The sequence below is a fragment of the Schistocerca nitens genome, chromosome 6, assembly GCF_023898315.1.
Source record: "Schistocerca nitens isolate TAMUIC-IGC-003100 chromosome 6, iqSchNite1.1, whole genome shotgun sequence".
NCBI classification, from domain to species: domain Eukaryota; kingdom Metazoa; phylum Arthropoda; class Insecta; order Orthoptera; family Acrididae; genus Schistocerca; species Schistocerca nitens.
In genome coordinates this window covers 368282422-368294722 of record NC_064619.1, presented here as the reverse complement: position 1 = coordinate 368294722, position 12301 = coordinate 368282422, and the positions used below count along the sequence as shown (strand labels likewise).

Here is a 12301-nt window from a genome sequence, read left to right as displayed (position 1 = left end):
TTCTCTTTCTGAAAACATTATCTTTGCCATAACATTACTTTACCGTTGACTTCACGTACATGTAAGTTTTGTACCACCCCGGTTACCAGAACTCCTGAAGATAGACGTTCACTGTGAATATTGTATCACAGACAAGTCCCTTTGACTGTTCAGAGATGCCACTAAACTCGCCCAAAGATGTAAACAAACCATGTATGGTTCAAATGGCTCTGAGCACTATGGGACTTAACATCTGTGGTCACCAGTCCCCTAGAACTTAGAACTACTTAAACCTAACTAACCTAAGGACATCACACACATCCATGCCCGAGGCAGGATTCGAACCTGCGACAGTAGCAGTCGCGCGGTTAACCATGTATGAGCAGCGCCTATAAGACGAAGGGGGTCCGACAGCCGATCAGTTCCAGTCATTCCACCAGGAAGGAGGTACACGGCTCGTGTTGTCTGTAGTTCAACCATGCGTAGACAGTCAGTACCTCGGTTCGATCGCGTCCGCATGGTTACTTTGTGCCACAAAGGGCCCTCAACAAGGGAAGTGTCCTGGCATCTCGGAATGAACCAAAGCGATGTTGTTCGGACAAGGAGGAGATACAGAGAGACAGGAACTGTCGATGATATGCCTCGCTCAGGCCGCCCAAGGGCTACTACTGCAGTGGATGACCCCTACCTGCGGATTATGGCTCGGAGGAACCTTGACAGCAACGCCTTCATGTTGAATAACGTTTTTCGTGCAGGAACAGGACTTCGTGTTACGACTCAAACTGTGCGCAATAGGCTGCATGATGCGCAACCGCCCGCATCTCGTGGTCGTGCGGTAGCGTTCTCGCTTCCCACGCCCGGGTTCCCGGGTTCGATTCCCGGCGGGGTCAGGGATTTTCTCTGCCTCGTGATGGCTGGGTGTTGTGTGCTGTCCTTAGGTTAGTTAGGTTTAAGTAGTTCTAAGCTCTATGGGACTGATGACCATAGATGTTAAGTCCCATAGTGCTCAGAGCCATTTGAACCATTTGATGCGCAACCTCACTCCCGACGTCCATGGCGAGGTCCATCTTTGCAACCACGACACCATGAAGCGCGGTGCAGATGGGCCCAACAACATGCTGAATGCACCGCTCAGGATTGGCATAATGTTCTCTTCACAGATGAGTGTCGCATATGCCTTCAACCAGACAATCGACGAAGACGTGTTTGGAGGCATCCCGGTCAGGCTGAACGCCTTAGACACACTGTCCAGCGAGTGCAGCAAGGTGGAGGTTCCCTGCTGTTTTGAGGTAGCATTATGTGGGGCCGCAGTACGCCGCTGGTGGTCATGGAAGGCGCCGTAACGGCTGTACTATAGGTGAGTGCCATCCTCCGACCGATAGTGCAACCATGTCGGCAGCGTATTGGCGAGGCATTCGTCTTCATGTACGACAATTCACGCACCACCGTGCACATCTTGTGAATAACTTCCTTCAGGATAACGACATCGCTCGACTAGAGTGGTCAGCATGTTCTTCAGACATGAACTCTATCGAACATGCTTGGGATAGATTGAAAAGGGCTGTTTATGGGCGACGTAACCCACCAACCACTCTGAGGGATCTACGCCGAATCGCCGCTGAGGAGTGGGACAATCTGGACCAACAGTGCCTTGATGAACCTGAGGATAGTATGCCACTACGAATACAGGCATGCATCAATGCCAGGGGACGTGCTACTGGGTATTAGAGGTATCGGCGTGTACAGCAATCTGGAACACCACCTCTGAAGGTCTCGCTGTATGGTGGTACAATATGCAATGTATGGTTTTCATGAGCAATAAAAAGGGCAGAAATGATGTTTATGTTGATCTCTATTCCAATTTTCTGTATAGGTTCCGAAGCTCTCAGAACCGAGGTGATGCAAAACTTTTAAAGAAAAAAATGAAGAGAAAAAATAATATTATCCATTACAGCATGCAGGTGTCCATTTTACTTAAACATTACGCCACATCATATGTGCAACAATTAGTGTATGTTGTACCTGATAGAGAAATTAGTCTGTAGACTTCAGAGTCATCAGAACTAAATCTAAGTGATGCGCTAAAATTTGCCAAAGCTCATAAAGTAACAGCATCAGCGGAAGATACGTTTCACGACACTTCTGCTGTCACTTTTCTTAATATTAGTAGTCACAGTTACGTTCTACAATCAGCTAAGCACAGCTAATCGACGTCATCATCCAGTTTACTGAGCACCCGATCGACCAGTAATTCGAAGATGCGAAATTTAGTAGTTAGGGCAGTAGTTATCAGTTCACTGCTTTTATCATTGGTAGACCCATACGAGCTGATGCATTCTGTTAGCTGTCGGTGTGTTCCAAAGCGATTGTGAGCTCAACAAAATGTTTCTCCATTTCATTGTCAAAGAGTCCCAGAAAATTAGTGCAATCTAATCATTTCTAGATTGTGGCCCGAGGCATCAAGACATAACTGCCAATTCCGTGACGTCACCTGTTTCGCAAACAGCAGACCTGGAAATGGGTAGCCGAGATGGCGTTAGAAGCTCCCTGTTATCTAGCAGCACTGCTGCCAGCATTCAACTGCGAAGCGCTAACGGTTGCAGGCGAAAGCAGTAGCCGTCTACAGAGCTGTGACAACTCTGAGGTGTTGAAACTGAGACACTTACAAAATTGCGTTACGTTACTGGTTGGAGCAGGCAGGCTCAGGAAGTTGCCTTGCTTAGCCCACTGCAACTGCCAGGGATCAGCTTAGCCCACTCATCTATAATAAGTGTCTGCTTTGGACGGCAGGCGACAACAACAGCCGGCAGCGTGTTGCACGTTACCTTGCCGGTGCCAAGCTGCAGACGGGATGCAGAAGCTCATGTTGAAGCTGGAAATTAATGGAGCAACAGCAGGTTTCCAGATGGACACAGGCGCTGCTGTGTCTCTGATTACTGTGGACACTCACCCGACATTGGCCCTCACAGTGCGGTATTCTCGGTGCAGTCCCGTTGTGAGGTCAGATTGTAGTCCAAGCTATGACAACTAATATTTTTGTTCAAATGGCTCTGAGCACTATGGGACTTAACATCTCAGGTCATCAGTCCCCTAGAACTTAGAACTACTTAAGCCTAACTAACCTAAGGACATCACACACATCCATGCCCGAGGCAGGATTCGAACCTGCGACCGTAGCGGTCGCTCGGTTCCATACTGAAGCGCCTAGAAAATTTTTGTCTTGGACACGTTTGTGCTTTTTAGTTTTCAAATTGAAGACATAGTGAATCTAGTTTCAACTGCAATACTATTCAAACAACCTGTTACGTTATGTACGTGTTACAAGGAACTGTTTGAACCTACATTGGATTTTGCAACAGGGTTACAATCTCACGTATCCTTCAAGCAATCAGTAAGGCCAACGTTTTGCGAAACATGGCAGGTGCATTTCGCCAAGTGTGATGAAGTTAAAGTGGAACTAGACAGATTGAAAAGTATGGGAGTAATATCCCAGTATCGCCCAGCCAGTAGACAGTCTCCTTGGTTCTAATTAAAAAGCCAAATGAGTCACTTAGAATTTGTGGTAACGTCAGGTCTACCATTAATGCTCAAGCTAACGTTGCTTTGTATCCAGTTTCTAGGCAAGACAAATTGTTGGCAAAAATGGCTGGGCCATTGTTTTTCCAAAATAGAGCTCGCTGAAGCCAGTTTTTCAATTACCAGCGGACGATCAGAGATTACAGTTTTTAGTGATTAATACGCCACTCGGTAGGTATCTTTATAACAGACTGCCATTTGGGATTGGGAGCCCTCCCGCAGTATTTCAGACCCATTGCGTTTTCATCTAACACTTTAAATTAAATGTAAAATTATTCGCAAATAGAGAAAGAGGCACTGGGTATCAAGCCTGTGGTCGTCAAGAATTCCTGCCTGCACGTTGATGCTGAACTGATGTTGATGAGGCACCTCAACCATTCCCTGAGGACTGTCTGTATCCCGCAGATGACAATTATGCAGTCTGATGATGGCAGTTCTGGTAAAGGCTGCTTCTTCGGTTAAGGGGAGTGACAACAGAAACCCATAATTGTAATGGTGAAAAAACATCGACAAAATCCTTCCCGTAGAGCGAGATCTGCTGCTGCAGATAATCCTTGCACTCGATGCATGTGAAGGGGATAGCAGGGGTTGTCTGCAGGATACACATAATCGTACTTTGGCTTACACCATGTTGGTAGGCCACTTGCCTGAAGCTTTTCCTAGGATTTGTTTCAATATCATGTAGAATCCAGTCCTCCAAATCTGGTGTACATGCAGTCTGTCGCCTCCCTACACGTTCATCTGCCTGAAAAGAGCTTGAAATGTTGTGTGGATGGTGTCTGTAGTGGTACTTGTTTTGGTATAGCCGGGCTGCCTCTAGACCGTTGCCATGTGCTTGATCGTTCACAAACACATTCTCGGCTTGTTCCCGACGTGAATACCGGACCATTCTGTCGCTTATAGTACGCCGCGTCAGTCACACAGCCCGCAACACACAGGGAACACACTGCACACGGTGAGAGGAACTTTCATTCGTCAGCGCAATCTATCGTGGCAGCGGTGCATTTCCGCACACATGTTCATAGGACCTTTTTTTCTTAATTCCCAGCCAGGAATCCGTCTCTGCATTTGTCGGTTTTTATTAATGTTCACCCTGTATTTTTCGTTACAACACTGGCTTAACGCAGCTGGCGGTTTCTTATTTTTAACCAAGGGCGACACTGAAAATTGATGGTAATTCCGCCCATGCTCCACCCTAAAACACTGAAGTTGCTCCACACTGCACACTGAAGGCAATAGCGCAGCGTTGTGTCTACTGGCCCGGTGCTGAAACTGCCGTAGAACATATGGTCCGGAACCGCGAGGCCTGTGCTCGCCTTCAGTCAGCCCTGGTACTGCGTTTCGACGCTTGGCAACACACTCGCCACCCCACACAAAAACTACGTATTGATTTCGTCGAGCCCTTCTGAGTTGCCATGTGGTTGCCATCTCTGCCATCCCTTTTGTGGAAGGAATGGCTATTATCACCACTGTAGCTACCATTTGTACCTTCATCATGTGTGCAACAGAAGGGGCGTAGTGCACCATGGTTTTCGACAGTGGCCTCGAATTCACAGCATCTGCGTTTCAGTATTTTTGTAAATTCAGCAATATTGAACATCTGACCTCCTTCCCTTCCCATTCACCCTCCAATTCAAAAGCCGAGCAGGTGGTCAGGAACTTCAGAACATAGACACGCAACATAATGACGACAGCCGACTCGTGGGAAGCATTCAACAGCTTTCTTGCAAAGTACTGGCCCATCTCTGTAAATGAATGGAGCCCAGCCAAAATTTATCACGGATGTAGATCCCACACCCTCATCGACCTGCTGCGCCCGACTTAGCGAAACCCTCCACCCACGCACACGGCCTTATAACCATGTGGGTTACCAAGGACGGCCTAGCACTTCCGACCAGAATCCCAGTGGACCCAAGCTTCCTTTGTCGGCAATGGGGGCGTAAAATGTTTCAAAAACTGGAAGTCTAGGAGCTCATACAAAGGCATTGGCAATCAGCCCTGCCAACAAGAATGGCACTAGCGCTCCCTCCCCCCACATCAGCAGCCGATTGGGCACGACTCAAGCAACCACGTCCGGGACAAGCCTGCCACAGCTACAACTTCTGCTCTCGTCTTATGTGGCAACACGGGGCCGACCTTGGCCAGCGATGGGAGGGGAACCACTTCTGCCCCCTAAGCCACTTTCAGCTCCCAATAACACTAGAGGCTGCAATCAGTAAGTAGTCAGCGATGGTTGATCATTCTCGGACTGAGATACCCATGGGACCCAGACAATTGTCCCTTTAAAAATACGGCCCGCTAGTCTGCACTCTCTCCCTGCAGGCAAGATCAGTGGGTGCCCAGAAACTGATGGTTAGCCAACAATTTCACAAACACCACTGCATTTCGATCCAGCCGATCGCGGCAAGGAAATACCGCGAGAGGCTTTGGTAGGAATTTCAGCATCTCTCTCTCTCTCTTTCCTCGACAAATTCGGCACAGGACGTTTATGGCTCTATGTGTCACTGAAAGAGGACGGTGCTTTAGATTCCCTGTTAAGCGCAAGTGTGGATATGGAGGGAAGGTCAGAGATTCTCGAGCTTCAGACGACAGCCGCAGTTTGGTCCACGGACTGTGCCGCCGCTGTCACTGTTTGAACGTCACTGGGGCCCTTCCAGTGACGCAACAGTACCTGCAAATGCCGCGGCCCAGTCACTTGTGCGGCAGTTCTCGCTATTCTCTGAAGCCTTCGACACGTGCCATTGACAGCAGAGTATCCGACCTTGCCTGTATTTACTTTTTTCGGTATGGGTCACTCCATGGACGGTTTGCATTCGCTTACACGACTTTCACTGCGCCCTTGACTTTGTTTATGACTAGTCATTCACTATGTGAACTTCATCGTTATTGACTACAGGAACTGCCTGTTTGCTCCGCTGGTCTCTGAGTCACAGCCATTGCGAATGATCATAAAATCCACTTACGCTGAGTAGGATAGAAAAGACAAATCAAATGCATTGCTTCATTCTGAAAAAAAAAACAGTGCTTTCTGTCTACGTACTGAATTTCATCCAGACGTTCAGATGACCAGACAAGCCAAACCATGGTACTTTCTTCGCTTAAATGAAGAGCCTGTAACAAGTGAATAAATTTATGAGAGGTGAGTGCTCACTGATGGAGCAAGTCTCCAATGAGCCAAAAGGCCAGTCCCCATGGTGTTAGGTTATGGAGCAGAAAACCCGTATAGGGTTTCGGAGTATGAGGAAAACTCGAGAAAATGTATGTGTTTCGTACGACGAACAGACACAAAATCTTTGAAACTTTTAGAAGACAGTCTTTAAATTCATTTTCTTTGACTGTGCTTCTAACAGAAAAATGTTCCTAAACTAGTCTTTTATCAAGACGGTGCTTCTTCTCTTTTTCACCTTAACGTTCGTGAAAATTTGAGTGCTGCTTTACCAGCACACTAGACTTGTCATATCGGGAATGGTGATACGCTTATGCTGTTACCAGCTTCGCGGTAATATTATTTAAGAGCTGGCGGATTCCTTTCTTCCGAATATATCGAAGTCGTGTATGTTCTGCCTTTCCATAACAACCGTAAAATTTGGTTGTATCTCTCAAGAACCGATACAGATAATTGAAGATATATTAAAATGTGTCGGCGACGAAATGTATTACCTTTTAGACATCTGCTATGCAACAGGGAATACTAGTACTTGAATCACACAGTCAGATAGGAAACTTGCAACCAACAATTTCATACAGGCGCTCTGGTACTAAATACCATTGTGGACTGTGTATGTCATATCAAGGGAGATAAATGTATCAGCTTTATATCATTTTTCTATCAGTCCTATACTCCACGTAGAAAGGTAGTACAAAAAAGGGAAAACCTGTTGACAGCTGCAGCCCTGTTATGTTTGTTGTTTTTCGGAACGCAGTGCATGTATTATGCGATGACTCATGTGCGACTGTGTACTTGCTTGAGGAAGAACGTTGCCGGCTAGCGTCAAGTTTTCTAGTGTGGTCCCCTCAATGCAAGGCTCACTCGCTCGCTCTTTACCTAATTGGATAGTGCCTCACTATCTCTAGGTTACGCAAGTTAAGTGCTTTGCACTATTCCTGCACTTCCTAATATGTATTTTAGGTGGTCCTATTGTTTGTGTTGGTCCTATTGTGTGTTGAGCTTTTTATGGTGCTTAGTATGCATCACTGTGGCAGTTTTTCACTGCCTTAGCAGGTCGGGCCATCTCGTTGTGCCCCTTCTGTGTGGTTGGTTCCCGAGATTCGAGACAAGTCTATTTTCGGACTGCTGTGACTTTTCGTAGAATAGTCGAGCCGTCTGTCTAATCCTATCCTTAATTGTCTGTACTCCTGTCATATTATGTAGCTCCCTAGTTGGGATGTCACGCGCGAGTTTCATGATCATCCTAAGGATTGTACCCTGGAGGCCCTGCAATCTTCGGATGTGGCAGTCTGCCGCATTGCCCCACACGACTGCCGCATACTCCATTACCGGCCTTACAAGGGCGAGAAACAGCGTAATACCTCAGCATGTGCATAGGGTTGTCTTCGGGTTCAAGATCGGGTAGTGTGTTCTCAATCTTCCATATGCTTTACCCCTAATGTCCCTTATGTGGGACCCCCGCGTGAGGCATCTGTCCAGGGTCACCCCGAGGTATTTCGCAGTGAGGGTCCATGGGATGAGGCCTTCCATGATCCACACCGGCTGTAGGTCGATGGGGATCTTTTTCCTCGTGAAGATGATTGCCTGACTTTTGCCAGCACTGTATTTAAGGCGCCACTTTGTGGCCCATGTGCCTAGAGCGTCACATGCCGTCTGCAGGCGGCGGCGCATGAGGTTCGCATTCGCACTTATTGTTTACAGCGAGGTGTCGTCCGCGTATAATGCGACCGAGACTCTGTTGACCTTTGGAGTGTCCGAGGTGTACAGGGAGTACAGCAGGGGTCCGAGAACAGAACCCTGCGGTACTCCCGCCTGTATGGGCCTAGCTGTGGATATGCCCGCTCCCGCACGGGCATTGAACGTTCGTCCACTGAGGTAGGACTCGATAAGGCGGACGTGTGGAGTCGGTACCCCCAGTGTGAACAATTTGTAGAGGAGGCCGTTGTGCCATACACAGTCGAAAGCCCTAGAGACATCAAGCAGCATGGCCCCTGCGTACTGCCGATTCTCCAGCGCACTCATCGCGTCCTCTGCCTGACGTAGCAGCTGTTGCTCCGTGCTGTGTCCGCGTCGGAAGCCGAATTGTTCCGGCGGGATCAGCTCCTCTGCGTTTACATGCACCATTAGCGTTTTAGAGTACAGGCGTTCGATTATCTTAGAGATTGCCGGTAAAAGGCTGATCGGCCTGTAATTCTGTGGGAGCCTGATGTCTTTGCCTTGTTTTGGAATAGCAACCACCTCTGCATGTTTCCATGCAGAGGGGAAGTTGCCAGTCTGAATAATTCGATTGAAGATAGCGGTGATGGGGCGAATGGCTGTTTCAGAAAGCTGAAGTAGTATAGCGTTTTCCAGCTGGTCGCACCCTCCGGATTTCCTCGGGTTTAGCTACTTCAGTTGTGCCTCTACTTTCTCCTCTGTGAATTCTTCGATGTCTGCTACTGCTTCCCCCTCGAAAAAGACTGGGAGCCGTTGCTGCACTAAACGTATGTGCTCCTCGTCAATGGGGTCCTCTACAGGTGTGAAGTTTTCCGCAAAGACATCAGCCAGGGTACTGGCCTTGCATTGCAAGACAATGCAACAACTTTGGGGGAACCGCGACACCATGTAGCAAAAGCAGTGAATGCAGTGGCTCGCTAAAGTATGGGACGAGTGCGACTATCGTATAGAAGTTCGTCGTGCTTGCAATGGAGGGCATATCGAACAATTATGAAAAATAATTAAAATTTTTGGTCCTAAACATAACTACTCCCTTTGTCAGGAAAGTTCCAGGACAGTTTTTCTCAGAAACCACAAAATAGCACGTACCAAGTAATTATCCTAGCCCCTATCGAAGTAGCCCCCATGGCTATCTGTACGTAGTTTTCAATATTTCTGGAGGTCTTGGAATCAGAGAAATTTTCCACTGCGATGCTTGTAAGCTCATTTGTCACAGCCCGTTGGATGTCTGCAATATCTTGATGAAGCTTTCCTTACAGTTGCCTTTTCTCTCGCGGAAACAAGAAAAAATTGCAAGGCGAGAGGTCGGACGAATATGACGGGTGTCGGATGGCATTAACGGAACATCTGGCCAGATACTCGGCAACAGATAAAGCAGTATGGGGTCTTGCATTGTCATGCAATAAGAACCAGTCCTGAGAATGCCACAGATCAGGGCGGCGACGTAGAATTGCTTGTCGCAGACATTTCAAGATTTTAATGGTTTGGTTCCCTGTTTGACGAGGCTGGTGATCCAGGACTCCGATGCTTCGTGTGAGGGTCGTACAGGTAGCACTTCATCCCCAGTAGTAATCTCTAACAGAAATGTAAGATCACTTCTGGGTCTAACCAGTAGTTCAGCACAAAATGTCTTCATCTTTTCTCTTTCTGTTCGTCTGTTGGTGTGTGAGGGACATGTTTTGCATTAAATTTCCGTTTCCTTAAATCTTCGCATAAAATCTTATGACACACATCACGAGTCAAATTAAGTGCTTCTGATATCACACGCAAAGGTAAAAGACAGTCTTCTTGAAATAACTGCCTTACACGCTCCACGTTTGCATCGGCACGTCCTGTAGATGGGTGATCATCTCTGGGAGCGTGTTGCACTGAATCTCTGTCTTCGCGAAACCTTTTGTGGCACTCGAAAACGCGACTTCTTGAAAGTACTTCGCCTGCAAATGATTGCTTAACCATTGTCCACGTGTCACTAGTAGTTTTCCTGAGTTAAGGGCAGAACCGATTGTTCACTATTTGCTCACAAACAGCATTCATTGTGTCATCGTAACTAATGCGCCAGTGTGTTGCTAAACTCAACGCTGCCACCTAGTGAGTTTGCACGGAAACATGACTAAGATTATTTGAAGGACGCACACATCCCTCGTAACATAAAAACAACATTCGTTCCTTTTCAGTATTGGAAATTCGGAAGTAAAAAAGCCTGTCCTGCAACTTTTGAGATAAAAAAAGCACTCCGTCTTCAGGCCACGAGTGGCCTACCGGGACCATCCGACCGCCGTGTCATCCTCAATGGAGGATACGGATAGGAGGGGCGTGGGGTCAGCACACTGCTCTCCCGGTCGTTATGATGATATTCTTGACCGAAGCCGCTACTATTCGGTCGAGTAGCTCCTGAATTGGCATCACGAGGCTGAGTGCACCCCGAAAAATGGCAACAGCGCATGGCCGCCTGGAGGGTCACCCATCCAAGTGCCGACCACGCCCGACAGCGCTTAATTTCGGTGATCTCACGGGAACCGGTGTATCCACTGCGACAAGGCCGTTGCCTACTTTTGTGATAAAGGGAGTATAAAAAGTGTTTTGAGGCTGTATATGCATGCTTGCTAAGGATATAGGGAAGACTGGGGCAGAATGGACTTCCAGAGCAGAACGGTCTCTGAGGTCTAATTTCATCCAGAGGCCTAGAGGACGCTCAGACTGAAAAGTGTGTAACAAAACAATGTCTGTTGTGGTTTAGTAAGGTTGCAACTGTTGTTGCGCGCCAGTCACGTTGTCTGCCAATAAAAGTGAGCAACTTCGCTGTTCTATTATAACTTTCATACTAAGGACCATTTCCAACTAAGGTAATTCTGTCGTAATTTTTTCTTGGCAATCAATGTATAGTCCATCTGAATCAGCATATTCTAAGCTATATTTGTGTACGATGCACATCTAGAGGGTTGGATCCCCTCCTTCGAAAACGACAGATTGCAGTGCATGGGCTACCCTCAGGGTGGAATCTCCGTCTTCGAAGCTTTGTTGCTGTTGGTTTTCTGTCTGTCTGTATGTCCGTCCGTCCGCCAGAGCTGCCCCCCGGTGCTTGCTGCTGCTGCCGCTGCTGCTGTAGCCGTCCGTCCGTCCGCCTGCCTATTCGCCGCCGCCGCCGCCGCCGCCGCCACCGCAGCCCGGGGATTCTGGGCCGCCACCTTCTTGCCGACGTCGTCCAGCCGATGACCAGAGGGCTTCACCAGACAGCTTTCATCGCCTGCTGGAGGGGCTGCTGCCCCTTCGCGCTACTGTCTCCTTCACCGCCGCCGTCGTCCGTCGCCGCTGCCGCCATTTCTCGTTTCCTGCCGCCGCCGCCGCCGTCGCTGTCACCCTCATCGTCACCTCCGTCGCCGTCTTCGCCCCCCTCTCGCACGCCGCCATCATGTCCCACCTCTATCATTTTCAGCTTCCCCTCCTCCAACCACCATCTCATGGAGCTCATCCGCCACCCCCATTCCCGTCCTTCCTTCCCTACCTGTCCACCCCACTCCTGCGTCGTTTTCTGCTGTAACTACCAACACTACCTCCCCTGTCGCTGTCGCTCCATCGCTGTCTGCAGACTTCCCACCACTCCCTGCACCACCTCCTCCCGGCTCCAACCCAGAACAGATTACAGCTCGCCGCTCCTCGGTCTCTGTGCCAACCACGCCCCCTCCCTCTGCGTCATCCGCCCCTCAGAGGGGAACTGCCTCCCACAATCTCCCCCTACAACCCACCCCCCCGCCCCCTCACCCTCCTGTCCTGTCCACGAAACCTTCCAAATGTTGACCCCCTGTGAGCCGTGGCGCAATCTCCGTACCGTCTTTCACCTCCCAAGATGAGGATATTAAAACA

At 48.6% G+C, this 12301-nt stretch overlaps 1 pseudogene; it reads right to left on the bottom strand.

Moving 5' to 3' along the window:
• Nucleotides 1–10869: 10869 nt before the first annotated feature.
• Nucleotides 10870–10987, bottom strand: LOC126263913 (5S ribosomal RNA; annotated as a pseudogene).
• Between the last annotated feature and the right edge of the window lie 1314 nt (nucleotides 10988–12301).